Raw genomic sequence first — 17,500 nt, 5'->3', positions numbered from 1 at the left:
ATTGACTTTACGATGAGTTAGGCCTAGCGATAACAACAGTCGTCTCACGCTGTGTCCAACAAACCCTCTACATCCGACTTCGATTGGAAAATGTTCCGCTTTCTACCCTGCGTCTTCACATTCCTCGAGGAGGTTTACATAACGGTTCAATTTTCGAGCCCGAGCGGCGTCCATATTATATTCATGAGGAACCGTTAGCGCGACTATATTTACAACTTTCTTTCTTTCACACCACATCAAAATATCTGGTTTTTCCGTATAAAATGGTTTATACCTGGTAGCTTACTGGTAAAGCACGATCACTTTCACAGCGTTTGCTATGTATTTGGTTAATGAGGAACGAATGATGGAAGATACGGGAATTTTTATTAATCACTACAATTGTTTTGACCCATCTTGCATCAATCCCTCACGAGTAGGATACTTAACAACCGGTTATTGCAACCATGTCACTAGCTTCACGAAAATCAATAAGAGACATTCAACATGTTTGGCCAATTTTGTGTGGCAACTTAAGGAAGATAAAATTAGGCATAACATAACTTGGTCCCTGCAAAACCATATAAAATCATTTCCAGGAGATGCCATTCCAACTCTGCTCTGAGGAATTCTTGTCTATATATATACTCTTTTTTACTCTTTTACTTGTTTCAGTCATTTGACTACGGCCATGCTGGAGCACCACCTTTTAGTCGAGCAAATCGACCCCGGGACTTATTCTTTGTAAGCCCAGTACTTATTCTATCAGTCTCTTTTGCCGAACCGCTAAGTAACGGGGACGTAAACACACCAGCATCGGTTGTCAAGCGATGTTGGGGGGACAAACACATACACACACACACACATATATATATACATATATACGACAGGCTTCTTTCAGTTTCCGTCTACCAAATTCACTCACAAGGCATTGGTCGGCCCGAGGCTATAGCAGAAGACACTTGCCCAAGATGCCACGCAGTGGGACTGAACCCGGAACCATGTGGTTGGTTAGCAAGTTACTTACCACACAGCCACTCCTATATATCTCTCTCTATATAAACGGCAGTTTGTCTGTGCGTGTTTCTGTGTGTCTGTTTGCTTGTACCCTCACCCTGACCACGGCTTTCAACCGATTCTGATGAAACTTGACCACACATAGCCCATGTCATAATTCAAAACTAACGCAGCGAACATTTTGAAAAGTTCCCCCAGTTCTGAAAAAATCGATAAATTCGACATGGGGTCCAGAATCAGAAACACAAACTGTCTAGGGGACACAACTCCACCTTTTTTAACTAAAAAAAAATTTACCATCATTTTTTTCCATTTTTTTGCTATTTTTTGGCTATAACTCTCTAAAAATGCTTTATAGTTATTTCCCTTACAAACCTGAGCAACGCCGGGCGATACTGCTAGTATATAAATAAATATAGGGATGGTATTATTAAAATACCATCACAAGTGGTAAGCGAATTATCAGCCGTACAGGCAAATAAATAAAATATATACATACAATATGTACATATATGCACAAGAGGTACTACATGAGTACCTATATCGCTAAAGATAGAGGTCCAAAAATACTCAGGTAAGACATTATTATTATTGTTCATTGATATTTTTTCAAATCTTGTCTGTAATAGATTTGTGACTATTCGGTGGTAGAGAAGTATTTTTTGACTTCTATCATTAGCGATATAGGTACTCATGTAGTTCTCTTGTGTATATATGTACATATCTAATATTGTATGTATATATTTTATTTATAGTCCTGAGGGACTATAAAAAAGATCTGTGAAGTGCTCATGATAATTAAAGAGAAAGGAACTGTCTTTAGACTTGATTGATACCACACATGAAAATTGATAACTGAAGACTTGTCTGATTATTTAACATAATGTTTCCAAGTTTTTATTGTTGTATATAGGTGAGATGTGCAATCATAATTTTACATCCAAGGTGTAGAATGCATCTCTCCTCAGGTGATTGTTTAAATAAGTTCTTCAATAGATCCTCTCAGTTTGATAATGTATATCCAAAGTGATGTGTCACCGCCAGCAGTATACAGACAATACCAAAACCATAAATATAGTGACAGCAAAATAAAATTACAACCAAAATATAAAATATATAGATAAAAAAAAAATAGATAAATGAACATAAAAGGATCAGGTTGACTATAAATTTCTATTCTATTTGAAGGTCAGACTATGAGGAAGAAAGTAGACAAAAGAATGAAATCTATATATATAAAACTCAACTTGTGTGTCTGTGTGTGTGTGTCTGTGTGTTTAACTTCCTGGCACATCTCCTTCTAGCCAACAAATCGTAGAACCACAAAAAATGGGTCACTTAAAGTTTAGGCGAATGAAAATTGAACTGCGCTATTTCTGTTCCGAAATTCATCTCGTAAATGCAGAAATCGATGATGTGTTTGTTTAGGCCTTATCCAATGCGTTGAATAGCAAACTTTACTCAGTCAGCTGTTTGACGTGAACTGCGTTCACCATGCGTGCAAGCATGCGTAAATTGCATGAAAAATAAAAAATCAAGATATAAAAACGAATCGCCGTAAACATTGTAGAAATTTGGCAAAGAAATGAATTTTCGGGATGTAGCCTGGAGGGTTTTTTCGTATTAATCGTTTGGACTTTGTGAACAAATACCAATTGTTTTCATAACATTTTTAACGCTTTGAATTAAATGTGACCATTTTGTGTTGAGTCTGCAGTTTGAATCACTTTAACCAAATTTTAGCAGGCCGGATTTTCGATCATCACGATACATCGCCAGTGACTCCCTGAAATCCCCGTTGAGCCGGGCAATACTGCTAGTAAAGAATGAAAATAAAACATTTAGAGATAATAAAGTGGTAAGTAGGCTGAGAGTGACCATTTCGGTACATGTCAACTGTTTCCTTTAAGCACCCAAATTACCTTCCTTCTCCCCTCCCACCCCACCTACCTGTCATCAAGTTTGATAGAAACTTATCGCATGGCTCAGTGGTTAGAGCATCGAGCTTACGATCGTGAGGTTGTGAGCTCGAATCCCGGACCGGGCTGCGTGTTGTGTTCTTGAGCAAGGCACTTTATTTCACGTTGCTCCAGTTCACTCAGCTGTAGAAATGAGTTGCGACGTCACTGGTGCCAAGCTGTATCGACCTTTGTCTTTCCCTTGGATAACACTGGTGGTGTGGAGAGGGGAGGCTGGTATGCATGGGCGACTGCTGGTCTTCCATAAACAACCTTGCCCGGACTTGTGTCTAGGAGGGTAACTTTCTAGGTGCAATCCCATGGTCATTCATGACCGAAGGGGGTCTTTTATGGACACATGGTACCTTTTCCAACAACTTCAATATAACAATGGGCCCTATGAACTCTGTGCAAGTTAGGGATCTAGTTGGATCCGACCTACTCTACATTGTTAAAACACACTTTCCTAACCTTGAGGGTGGACGCTACAGGGATGACTGCTTACTAACCCTGGAAGGTCATAATCCATCACAGATCAAAGGAACTTTAAAAAACCTTAGAAAGCTATTTAGGAATTACAACCTCTCCCTTACTTTTGAAACTAACACTAAAGCAGTCAACTTCTTAGACGTGACACTTGACATCACATCAGGATTATATTACCCTTACCTATATTTTGGCTGTAATTTTATTTTGCTGTCACTATATTTATGGTTTTGGTATTGTCTGTATACTGCTGGCAGTAACGCATCAGTTTGAATATACATTATCAAACTGAGAGGATCTAGTAAAGAACTTATTTAACCCTTTAGTGTTTAAACCGGCCATATCTGGCCCAAATATTCTACATGTTTTATATTTGAACTAGCCATATCTAGCCTCTCACACCTAACCTACATTGACATTCTAAAAAATAAATAATCACATCATTGAAACCTCAAAGCTATGAGATAATGTGTGATTAATTCAAAACAATTTGAGTGAAAAAGCATTAAATTTAACAGAGTAATCTGAACATTAAAGGGCTAAACAATCACCTGAGGAGAGATGCATTCTACACCTTGGATGTAAAATTATGATTGCACATCTCACCTATATACAACAATAAAAACTTGGAAACATGACGAGAAAATTTATATTATGTTCACGCAAACTTAATCTCCCTAGATCAATTATAAATCAAATAGTAAAAAAATGTCTCTATTAGGGTTTCTAAACTATCTGCAAACAAGCAAATCTTTGACAACAAAGCAGGGTACTATAACAAGGCTATTACCAGAAGTGGGTATTCTGAAAAAAAATCTCATATGACCAAGCACAATACCCAACACGACACCAAGACCTTTCATAATCATAATAGCAACCGAGAAAACTTTCTGCACCCAGAAACACAAACCACTCATACTGACAAACACCTAAACTTAACCCCTCCCATGTTGGCCTTGCAACAGACTAATAACAATTGCCTACATACCCGAGAGCACTAATTCTAAAAGAGAAAATAGAAACCAGAAAGTTACCTGGTATAATCTCCCATGTAATTTCCAAGTAAAATCTGGCCTTCCTAAACTCTTCTTTTAGTGAGATTAAAGAAAGGCACGGAGAGAGAGAGATGGTGAGTGTATAATGAAAAGTAATTTTTAAAAACTGAACTACCATATATACTTCAGTAATAGTCGACCCCCTGTTTTTGGTCAAAAGATTGGATATTTTCCATAGATCCCATATAAAAGTCAACCCTAGTATTTTATGAACAATAGGACAACCTTTGTGGGTCAAGGTACCATATTGTCCTGTACGTAGAAATAAAACTGTTACAAAATTGTGTGGCTGCCTTACTGTAGCCTGCTCCATAGGTGGAATGCTTGGTGCTTATAATGGAATGCTTGATGCTTATAGTAAAACACCATTTAATCGCGAGCACTACACATCTGTTGATGGGTGCTACATCACCATTACTAAAATGTATGCACAGGTTATACTGCAAGCCTGCATACGTCTTCAAGCACAATAAACATGTATCGAGCTGGCAGAATCGTTAGCATGCTGGGTGAAATGCTAAGTGGTATTTCGTCTGCGTTACGTTGTGAGTTCAAATTCCGCCGAGGTCGACTTTGCCTTTCATCCTTTCGGGGTCGATAAATTAAGTACCAGTAACGCACTGGGGTCGATGTAATCGACTTAATACCTATGTCTGTCCTTGTTTGTCCCCTCTGTGTTTAGCCCCTTGTGGGTAATAAAGAAATAAGTATTTCATCTGCCATTATGTTCTGAGTTCAAATTCTGCCGAGGTCAACCTTGCCTTTCATCCATTTGGAGCTGATTAAATAAGTACCAGTTATGCACTGGAGTCGATCTAATCAACTTAATCCCTTTATCTGTCCTTGTTTGTACCCCTGTGGGCAATAAAGAAATAAATAAACACATGCAGCATATACTCGTTTACATACTCTTTTACTCTTTTACTTGTTTCAGTCATTTGACTGCGGCCATGCTGGAGCACCGCCTTTAATCGAGCAATTCGACCCCGGGACTTATTCTTTTGTAAAGCCCAGTATTTATTCTATCGGTCTCTTTTGCCGAACCGCTAAGTCATGGGGACGTAAACACACCAGCATCGGTTGTCAAGCAATGCTAGGGAGACAAACACAGACACACAAACACACACATACATATATATACATATATAAGATGGGCTTCTTTCAGTTTCCGTCTACCAAATCCACTCACAAGGCTTTGGTCGGCCCGAGGCTATAGTAGAAGACACTTGCCCAAGGTGCCACGCAGTGGGACTGAACCCGGAAGCAAGCTACTTACCACACAGCCACTCCTGCGAGAAACATGATGAGAAACATGTTTCACAGACAGCCCCATTGGCAAACACTGGCAAAGCCACGGTCTAAATTCGTACAAAGGCAGGTTTAGTAAACCTAAGAACATTTAATTAATCGCTAGATCAGTGGTTCCCATGCAACCTTTATATTTTCCTTATCTCCAAATGCAATAAACATGTGTCACATGCGCGTCTGTTTGCATGGTGAGACACATGTCTCACAGGCACTATTGGTGAACATCAGCAAACACTACTGCATGAATTCATACAAAGGCATGACTCCAGAAAGTCTAAAAACATTTAGTTAATCGCTATCACATTTAGGTAATCAAATCAGATATCAGAAAGCAGAACCAAAATCGAAGTCGATCAACATCAATGGAAATTGCAGCTGTGATACCAGTGCCGGTGACAAGTAAGGGAACCATCTGATCGTGGCTGTTGCCAGCGTCGCCCCGACTGGCCTCCGTGCCGGTGGCACGTAAAAAGCACCATCCGCTCGTGGCCGTTGCCAGCCTCACCTGGCCCCTGTGCCGGTGGCACGTAAAAAGCACCATCTGTTCGTGGCCGTTGCCAGCCTCACCTGGCACCTGTGCGGGTGGCACGTAAAAAACCCCCACTACACTCATGGAGTGGTTGGCGTTAGGAAGGGCATCCAGCCGTAGAAACACTGCCAGATCTGACTGGGCCTGATGTAGCCTTCTGGTTTCACAGACCCCAGTTGAACCGTCCAACCCATGCTAGCATGGAAAGCGGACGCTAAATGATGATGATGATGACTATATCAGTGGTTCCCAAACTTTTTTTACCATGGAATCCTTTGACATTATTTTAAAAAATGTGGGACCCCTGGGGTTTTGTAGAACACACTTTGGGAATCCCTGCTCCAGATTAACAACTCTACACCATATTATGGACATTCACTGGAAACTGCACGATAGCCATGTGGTCTTGTTTATGGGTTTATTATTTACTAGGAAGCATATTTTGATGCATAGAATTGGTAATATTACTGTTTTTATTTGCGTACTCTTTACTCTTTTACTTGTTTGTCATTTGACTGCGGCCATGCTGGAGCACCGCCTTTAATCGAACAACTCAACCCTGGGACTTATTCATTGTAAGCCCAGTACTTATTCTATCAGTCTCTTTTGCCGAACCGCTAAGTGACGGGGATGTAAACACACCAGCATTGGTTGTCAAGCAATGCTAGAGGTGCAAACACAGACACATAAACACACACACATATATATACATATATACGACAGGCTTCTTTCAGTTTCTGTCTACCAAATCCACTCACAAGGCTTTGGTCGGCCCGAGGCTATAGCAGAAGATGCCACGCAGTGGGACTGAACCCGCAACCATGTGGTTGGTTAGCAAGCTACTTACCACACAGCAACTCCGGCGCTTGTTTTTATTTGCTTAGAGATCAGTTTGGTTTCTGCTGCTGCTATGGTACTTCAGATTCTAGCTTGAATTTCAGTCCCTCAAAAGTAGTATGTACGTAATAGATTATCCCGTAAATTTGACCTTAAAAAAATGGTCTCAAAAATTCAACTTTTACATGAGTACATAAGGTAAGTTTTTTTTACATCACCTACAAATTAAAACGTGCATTGGCTCTGACCCATCACCTTGGCTTATAAGTTATCAATGATGTGGTTTTCAGAGTATGCCATGTTGCATTAAATTTTTACCCCTGCAAAATTGTGATGCCTATAACTTAATTATAAAATAATTATTTTACTATAAAATTTTTGTTTTCTAGATATGAAATTGGGACCATGTAAATTTTAAATTGTAATTTTTCTGTTTGTGGGGAAAATGGGAAAGTAAGAGTGAATATTTATCTTAGTGCTGTGTATTAAGTACCATTCTGTTTGTTCGTTCTATTTATGTATATAAAGTGCATTAAGTAATCATTGTATTCCAATTTCCTTCACCTTTTGATGAATAGCAGATGAGCAACTATCTTTTGGTACAGACACAACACAGGGTATGCTTCCAAGATTTTGGGATAAAGTTTTCAAGAATAAGCCAAAAGGTTTACTATTAATTTCATGAAATATTCACAGGTCCCACTAGTATATATATATATATATATATATATATATATATAATCATCATCATTGTTTAACATCCGTTTTCTATGCTAGCATGGGTTGGACGGTTCAACTGGGGCCTGGTTAGTCAGGAGGCTGCACCAGGCCCAGTCTGATCTGGCAATGTTTCTACAGCTGGATGCCCTTCCTAACGCCAACCACTCCGTGAGTGTAGTGGGTGATTTTTACGCGCCACCGGCACAGGGGCCAGAGGAAGCTGGCAAACGGCCGTGTGTGTGTGTATATCATTTAATGTACACAGTTTGAGCTGCTAATAGTTTCTTGCTTTGGAGATGAAGGTCTAGGCAGGTCTTAATAACAAGCAATCTTCAGGCTGTAACTATATATATATGTGTATCATCATCATCGTTAATGTCTGCTTTCCATGCTGGCATGGGTTGGATGGTTTGACTGAGAGTTGGCAAGCCAGAAGGCTACACTAGGCTCCAATCTGATCTGGCAAACTATCTACAGCTGGATGCCCTTCCTAACAACAACCACTCCAAGAGCGTAGTGAGCGGTTTTTATGTGCCACCGGCACGAGACCAGTCAGGAGGCACTGGCAATGATCACACTCGAATGGTGCTTTTTACGTACCACCGGCACGGGACCAGTCAGGCAGCACTGGCATCAACCACGCTCAAATGGTGCCTTTTACGTGCCACCGGCATGGGTGCCAATCAGGCAGTACTATCATCAGCCACAACAATGATTTCACTCAACTCAACAGGTCTTCGCAAGCGCAGTTTGTTGCCCAATGATTGAAGGGTGCTGTTAAATGGGCCAGTTACATTGCACTAGCATAGGCCATGGTTATGGCCTCACTTAGCTTGCCAGGTCTTCTCAAGCACAGCATATCTCCAAAGACCTCAGTCACTTGTTATCACCCCCGAGAGGCCCAATGTTTGAAGGTCATGTTTCACCACCTCATCCCAGGTCTTCCTGGGTCTACCTCTTTCACAGGTTCCCTCTACTGCTAGAGTATGACACGTTTTCCCTCTACAGGTTCACTCTACTGCTGGGGGGTGACACTTTATATGCATGTATAAATATATCTCTTTTACTTGTTTCAGTCATTTGACTGCGGCCATGCTGGAGCACCGCCTTTAGTCGAGCAAATCGACCCCAGTATTTATTCCTTGCAAGCCCAGTACCCACTCTATCGGTCTCCCTTGCTGAACCGCCAAGTTATGGAGACGCAAGGACGGTTCAACTGGGGTCTGTGAGGCCAGAAGGCTGCACCAGGCCCAGTCTGATCTGGCAATGTTTCTACGGCTGGATGCCCTTCCTAACGCCAACCACTCCGTGAATGTAGTGGGTGCTTTTTACGTGCCAGACAGGGCTGGCAAACGGCCACGGTTGGATGGTGCTTTTTATGTGCCACCGGCACGGGGGCCAGGCGAGGCTGGCAATGGCCATGATCGGATGGTGCTTTTTACGTGCCACCAGCACAGGGACAAGGCAAGGCTGGCATCAGAAAACAGCAATTGTTGAAATTTATAAAGCAGAGGAGGTACAAACAATGATGATACAGAAAGAGCAAAACAAAAAAAGAAGCATAATATTTTTGTTGTTTTTGTAAAATCTCAGAAAAAACAGTTAAGAAGTGGAAAGTAGAAGCAGAAACTGGTGATATTCTTTCTTCACTTAAACACTTGAGTCATGGTTGGTACCACACAGATTGATTGGAAGGGACTCCGAAATGTTTGTATTGGAGCTTCCGGTGTAAATGTCAAGCAGTTCAGCATGTTGTTTCCAAATTTTTGACAGAGTGAATTGCGTCATGGTGCTGTTTTTCTCACAGACGGTGCCCAACTGTCCCTACCATACTGTGTAGTTGACAAAATCAAAAACAAACAATGAGCGAAATTAAAATTATTAAAATAGCAACAATTTACCCATTGCACCGAGTATATATACATACACACACACACACACACATATTTATGGGTGTATGTGTGTATTTATGTACATGTGTGTGTGTATGTATATAGGTATCATCATCATCATTTAATATCTGATTTCCATGCTAGCATGGGTTGGACGATTTTGACTGAGGGCTGGCGAACCAGATGGTTGCACCAGTCTCCAATCTTGATTTGGCAGAGTTTCTACAGCTGGATGCCCTTCCTAACGCCAACCACTCCGAGAGTGTAGTGGGTGCTTTTCACATGCCACCGGCACGGGGGCCAGTCAGGTGATACTGGCAACGACCTCGCTCGAATCCTTTTACACATGCCACCAGCACAGGTGCTAGTAAGGCAACTTTGGTAACGATCACACTCGAATGGTGCCCTTTTATGTGTCACCGGCACGGAAGCCAGTTGCCTGCTCTGGCAACGATCACACTGGGATGGTGCTCTTGGTACCCTACTAGCATGGGCACAAGTGCCAGTAAGGCAATGCTGGTAACGATCACACTTCGAATGGTAACCTTTAAGTGCCACTGGCATGGAAGCCGGTTAGCCACTCTGTCAATGATGATGCTCGTATGGTGCTCTTTGCACCCTGCTAGCACGGACGCCAGTCATCAAATTTGATTTTGATTGATTTGATTTGATTTCACTTGCCTCAGCAGGTCTTCGCAAGCAGAGTTTTAGTGACCAAAGAAGGAAAAGGTTACGTACAATTGGGCTGGTTACGCCCCTGGCACAGGCCATGAGATTATATATATATCTATGTGTGAGCGCATGTCTGTATGGGTATGTATGAATGTGTGTATAGGTATATGTGTGTGTGTGTGTGTGTATGTACACACATATATACATATATTTTTATATTTATATATATACTAACTTAAAAGCTGCCCCATCAGGTGGCTTTGAAGCTAGCTCCTCTTCACTGGGCCCTGGGCTCAACAATGACACTTCATGCATTGAAGTACATACTAAATTTTATTAAACGTGACTGATATTTTTCAAGCAATGAACAATTTTCATCAAAAAACTGGTATAATTTGTCAACTTGGAACTTATTGCAAAACTGCATGATAAACAATATATTTTGTCTTCCCATTTGGGGGTCAGTGCAATTTTTTCTTCTGTCTAACCTCTTTCTCTCTCTCTCTCTATCTTTCTGTTGATTGTTTTCAACCATCAGTATCGCCACCACAACTGCCATACACACACCATTCAAACTTCTGACACCACCACCATCAATACCTTTGACATTGCTGCCTTCCTCTCCACCACCATCACCACAGTCTTTCACACTGCTTACTATCACCATCATCCCTGACCACCTCGGCTACCACCACCACCACCACCACCACCATCATCACAATCGTCTCTGCCTCTATCACAACTAGAATTCATACTATTACTACCACCTCATTACCTATTTCTTTACTACCTACAAGGGGCTAAACACAGAGAGGACAAACAAGGACAGACAAACGGATTAAGTCGATTACATCGACCCCAGTGCGTAACTGGTACTTAATTTATCGACCCTGAAAGGATGAAAGGCAAAGTTGACCTCGGCGGAATTTGAACTCACAACGTAACGGCAGACGATATACGGCTACGCACTTCGCCCAGCGTGCTAACGCTTCTGCCAGCTCGCCGCCTTACCATCACAACCGTCAATCTACTACTGCCCTCACTGTCTCTATGCCTACTATTACTCTCACCCCAGCAAGAGAAGTAGAAGTGTCATTGAATATTGAGAGAGGGGGTCAAATGTGACACTCGGACACACAGAGATTCGTTTTGGCATTTATTATTATAGATATTGTGCATGAATATGTATATGCATATGTGTGTATGTATATGTAGGGATTAATTGTACATACATATACCTGCATCATCATCATCATCATTTAACATCCGCCTTCCATGCTAGCATGGGTTGGACGATTTGACTGAGGTCTGGCGAACCAGACTCCAATCTGATCTGGCAGAGTTTCTACAGCTGAATGCCCTTCCTAACACCAACCACTCCGAGAGTGTAGTAGGTGCTTTTACGTGCCACTGGCACGAGGGCCAGTTTGGTGGTACTGGCAACGGCCACGCTCAAATGGTGCTTTTTATGTGCCACCTCCACAGGAGCCAGTCCAGCGGCACTGGCGATGACCTCGCTCGAATGTTTTTTTTCACGTGCCACCAGCACAAGTGCAAGTAAGGCAATGCGGTAACGATCACGCTCGAATGGTGTTTTTAACGTGCCATCTGCACAAGTGCAAGTAATGCTGATCGAATGGGGTTTTAACGTGCACTGCACAAGTGCAAGTAAGGAAGTGGTAACGATCACGCTCGAATGGTGTTTTTAACGTGCCATCTGCACAAGTGCAAGTAAGGCAATGCGGTAACGATCACGCTCGAATGGTGTTTTTAACGTGCCATCTGCACAAGTGCAAGTAAGGCGACGTGGTAACGATCACGCTCGAATGGTGTTTTTAACGTGCCATCAAGTGCAGTAAGCGAAGTGTACGAGTCGAATGTGTTTGTAACGTGCCATCTGCACAAGTGCAAGTAAGGCAATGCGGTAACGATCACGCTCGAATGGTGTTTTTAACGTGCCATCTGCACAAGTGCAAGTAAGGCGACGTGGTAATGATCACGCTCGAATGGTGTTTTTAACGTGCCATCTGCACAAGTGCAAGTAAGGCGACGTGGTAACGATCACGCTCGAATGGTGTTTTTAACGTGCCATCTGCACAAGTGCAAGTAAGGCGACGTGGTAACGATCACGCTCGAATGGTGTTTTTAACGTGCCATCTGCACAAGTGCAAGTACGTGGCGATCACGTCGTCGAAGTAAGTGTGCACAAGTGGTAAGGCGACGTGGAACGATCACGCTCGAATGGTGTTTTTAACGTGCCATCTGCACAAGTGCAAGTAAGGCGACGTGGTAACGATCACGCTCGAATGGTGTTTTTAACGTGCCATCTGCACAGAGGCCAGCTTGTTGCTCTGGCAACAATCTCACTCATATGGTACTCTTAGCGCTCCACTAGCAACGGATGCCAGTCACAGAGTTTGATTTCGATTTCACGTGCCTCAACAGGTCTTCGCAATTGAGTTTGATTCCAACTGTGTATGTGTATTTAAACATCAACATTTTACTAAAACCATTAAGAATAGATATTACTTTTCTAGAAGCACTATTGAGTAAGCAAACTATTTAAAAATTTCATTAACCAATGGGCTCCGATTGATTAATATGGGTCTATATTAATTTCATTTATAGGGATGAGGAGTACAAAGAATATATATATATATATATATATATATATACACACATATGTATACATATATATGCATGTATATGTATGTGTGTGTGCATGTATATGTGTGTGTGTGTATATATATATAGGAGAGTTCACGTAGTATAGAAAAAGTCTTTTACGTTTCGAGCCTACGCTCTTCTACAGAAAGGGACACAGAAAAAAAAAACAACGAGAGAAAAAAAATGTGTGTAGTGGCTACCAATCTAAAAGTTCTTATATATATGTACACGTATAAACTTTTATAATTTTATTTATACCTTATAAATGAATATTTTATTTTTATTAACCATAAATTTACCTTATATATATATATATATATATATTATATATATATATATATATATATATATATAAATAAATTTTGTACGACTCTTACTCTATTACATTTCTTGGTCTCTCTTTCTTTAACTCCCACTTGTTTATCTCCCCAGTACTTTTCTCTTTGTTTTTTTTTCTAATCCTTCAATTCCGTTGCCCCCTCCCCATCTCTCCTCCTTCTACGTGACCAGTGTCTGGCCAGCCATGATCTTTCTTTCTTGGCCTGACCGCCGACTGCCAACACCTCATATGTCCATCTCCTATGTTCCTGCCTTTAGGCTTTCACTTCATACACACCAGCTCAATTTGATTCATTCTCAGTCGAAAGACACCTGTTGTTACTTCTTGTTGTTTGTATTTGTAATTGTGTACCATGTTCTCCGGTTTTTGTTTATTTGTTTTTTTGCCTTTATTGCTGTACACATTCGCTAGCTTTGTTACAAAGGGATCTAATGCTCTTAGCTTAGACTTTTTGGGGGGCAACCAGATCGAACCATGTCAAGTGTAACTGCCTGAAATGGTTGTGACTTCTGGGACTTGACTGAGGAAAGAAAGCCACGAATGACCCGTCTTTTCTTGTTGTTTTTCTTTTCCACCTTTGTATAGTCTATCTGTCCGAATATTTTAATGCCCTCTCTTGTGTTTTTGTTCCATATATATATATATATATATATATATATATATAAAATAAGAAATCTAAATGGAGATAAGGAAGTTAACAATTATTTATTGTGTAGGTAGAAACTCTATAAGATGTACCCAGTGTAAGCTATGGACACATAAGAGGTGCAGCAATATCAAAGGAAGGCTAACTGGGAAGATAGCTTTTGTATGTGGCAGATGTTCAGGAGCAATAAACACTGAAAATGTGCAGAAAACAGCTTCTGTCACATTCCAGGGAGAAAAACTAGAAGTAGTTGATAGCTTCCATTACCTAGGTGACCAAGTCAGTAGTGGGGGAGGGTGCGCTGAAAGTGTAGCTGCTAGAATAAGAATAGCTTGGGCAAAGTTCAGAGAGCTCTTACCCCTGCTGGTAACAAAGGGCCTCTCGCTCAGAGTAAAAGGTAGACTGTATGATGCACGAGTATGAACAGCCATGCTACACTGCAGTGAAATATGGGCCATGACTGCTGAGGGCATGCGTAGGCTTGAAAGAAATGAAGCTAGTAGGATCCACTAGATGTGTAATGTCAGTGTGCATACACAACAGAGCGTAAGCACCCTGGGAGAAAAGTTGGATATAAGAAGCATCAAATGTGGTGCGCAAGAGAGATGGCTGCTTTGATATGGTCATGTGTTATGTATGGATGAGGACAGCTGTGTGAAAAAGTGCCACACCCTAGCGGTTGAGGGAACCTGTGGAAGAGGTAGACCCAGGAAGACCTGGGATGAAGTGGTGAAGCACGACCTTCGAACTTTAGGCCTCACCAAGGAAATGACTAGTGACCAAGACCTTTGGAAATATGCTGTGCTTGAGAAGACCCGGCAAGCCAAATGAGACCATAACCTCGTTTGCCTGTGCCGGGGGTGTAACCAGCCCACTTGTGCATACCTTTTCCTTCTTTGAACACTAATCTCTGCTTGCGAAGATCTGTTGAGGCAAGTGAAGTTGAAACTGAAATCAAAATCAAAGTGAAATTCGATGACGGGCACGAGCACCATACGAGTGTGATCGTTGCCAGCCTTGCCTTACTGGCACTTGTGCCTCATACACGTAGGGTGCTAAGAGCACCATCTGAGCGTGATCATTGCCAGAGCGGCTAACTGGCTTCCGTGCCAGTGGCATGTGGGAGGCACCATTCAAGCGGGATCGTTACCAGCATCGCCTTACTGGCACCTGTAAAAAAATTCGAGCATGGTCGTTGGCAGTACCGCCTGACTGGCTCCCATGCCGGTGGCACGTAAAAGCACCCACTACACTCTTGAAGTGGTTGGCGTTAGGAAGGGCATCCAGCTGTAGAAACTCTGCCAGATCAAGACTGGGCCTTGGTGCAGCCATCTGGTTCGCTAGCCCAGTCAAATCGTCCAACCCATGCTAGCATGGAAAGCGGATGTTCAACGACGACAACGATGATGATGATGGTCATCTTCGTTTCTTACAACCATTTCAATTAATACTGAATAATTTAATTACAAATTTGTGCTTTAAATATGACATAAGCATAATTTCATCAGAGAAAAAAAAAGTACCTAGAGATGTATGTGCACTTATGAATTCATTTCAACAGACTAAATATCATGGTTTATAATTTGTATTATTATTATATGCTTGGGTGAAGGGTTTACAGATTGATTAGGGATATGATTAGGGATAAAATAAAATAAAGAAATCTAGAAAAATAAATAAAGTAAGATAGAGATGATTGAGGAAATCACCACTATCTTACTTTATTTTTCTAGCTAAAGTTATATATAACGGTGTGTGTGTGTGTATATATATATATTCTTGGAGTGATATATATATATATATATATATATACCACTCCAATAGTATGATGGATGCATTTATGTGCCATTTGCATGACACTAGAATCTGCCATGACTGTGTGTGTGTGTGTGTGTGTGTATATATATATATATACACACACACACATCTTCATCTTCTGTCTTTTACCTGCTTCAGTCATTGGACTGTGGCCATGCAGGGGCACAGCTTTGAAGGGTTCAGTCAAATAACCCCTGTACTTTTTTCTAAGCCTGGTACTTATTCTATTGGTGTTTTTTTGCTAAACTGCGACGATTATGAAGACATAAACAAACCAACAGTGGTTATCAAGCAATGGTGGGGCACAAACATAAACACATGCACACATATATACATACATATATAGATAGAGGTTGTCTGGGCTAAATTTGACACTTTTTTAATGTCTTTTTTCATGAAGAGCTCGATGTAATAGTGAAGAGCCAACAGCTTTGGAGAGCATAAAGGTTATAGTTGAGTAAAAAGTAAGCTGACATGAGGACTGGAAGCCATCTGAACATTGGAAAAGAGTTACCTGTACCATCATCATCGTTTAGCATCCGCTTTCCATGCTAGCATGGGTTGGACGGTTCAACAGGGGTCTGGGAAGCCAGAAGGCTGCACCAGGCCCAGTCTGATATGGCAATGTTTCTACGGCTGGATGCCCTCCCTAACGCCAACCAGTTCGTGAGTGTAGTGGGTGCTTTTTACGTGCCAGACGAGGCTGGCAAACGGCCATGATCGGATGGTGCTTTTTACGTGCCACCGACGCGGAGGCCAGGCGGTGCTGGCAACAGCCACGATCGGATGGTGCTTTTTACATGCCACCAGCACGAAGGCCAATTGGGGCAGTGCTGGCAACGGCCACGTTCGGATGGTTCTCTTACGTGCCACCGGCACTGGTATCACAGCTACAATTCCCATTGATGTTGATCGATTTCGATTGATGATTTATACTAGTTATCAAAATACCAACATCATGACTGCTGCCCAATGCTCTGAGAACATTGTAAATGTGGCCAACAGCAAGAGACATAGCAGGTGTTCTAAATGTGTCAGGACACTAGGATCCATCCACACACCTTTGAACAGGGCTTTAGGCTAAATTCAGAGCTATGTGGGGGGTCAATCCCTGGCTGGAGAGGATTGCTGCTGGAAGGTCACATGCACAGTAGATTTCAGCTGTTTGCCATACTTCCAGAAAGGGTCAAAAATGGTTCTCAGAGAATTTCTATGACTTCAGTTCCAGATTCTGACAACCCAAATCCTCTGACAGTAATCGCATGGATTATTACGTGTTGAGTGCAGCTGAGTAAGGCACCAATTGCTCTGCATGCAACACCAAAGCTGAGCTGGTTGCCAAGATCATGTTTGAAAATCTTCTCAGGGACAAAATGAGGAACACATGCACCAGGTTTTGGAGCTACCTTCAGAAGGTAGCAACAGCTGAAAGTGGCCACTGTTAAGAGTAAACTGTTATCTCCCAGCTATAATATTGTTGATATTTTTTGATTTCTTAAAATATATTTATTCTTCAATGGATATTTTCCTTTCCTTTTATGCAAAATGTCAAATCTGCTAAATCTAGCCCGAACAC

General features: G+C 41.6%; 1 protein-coding gene across 2 annotated transcripts in view; it reads right to left on the bottom strand.

The window, feature by feature from the left end:
* LOC115220880 (GTP-binding protein Rheb homolog) overlaps positions 1-17,500 on the bottom strand; it is a 56,395-nt gene that overhangs the window by 36,887 nt on the left and 2,008 nt on the right. The window lies entirely within an intron of this gene.

Source organism: Octopus sinensis, linkage group LG17, assembly GCF_006345805.1.
Source record: "Octopus sinensis linkage group LG17, ASM634580v1, whole genome shotgun sequence".
Taxonomy (NCBI): domain Eukaryota; kingdom Metazoa; phylum Mollusca; class Cephalopoda; order Octopoda; family Octopodidae; genus Octopus; species Octopus sinensis.
The sequence above is the reverse complement of the archived record's forward strand: the minus strand, read 5'-3'. Positions and strand labels throughout refer to the sequence as shown.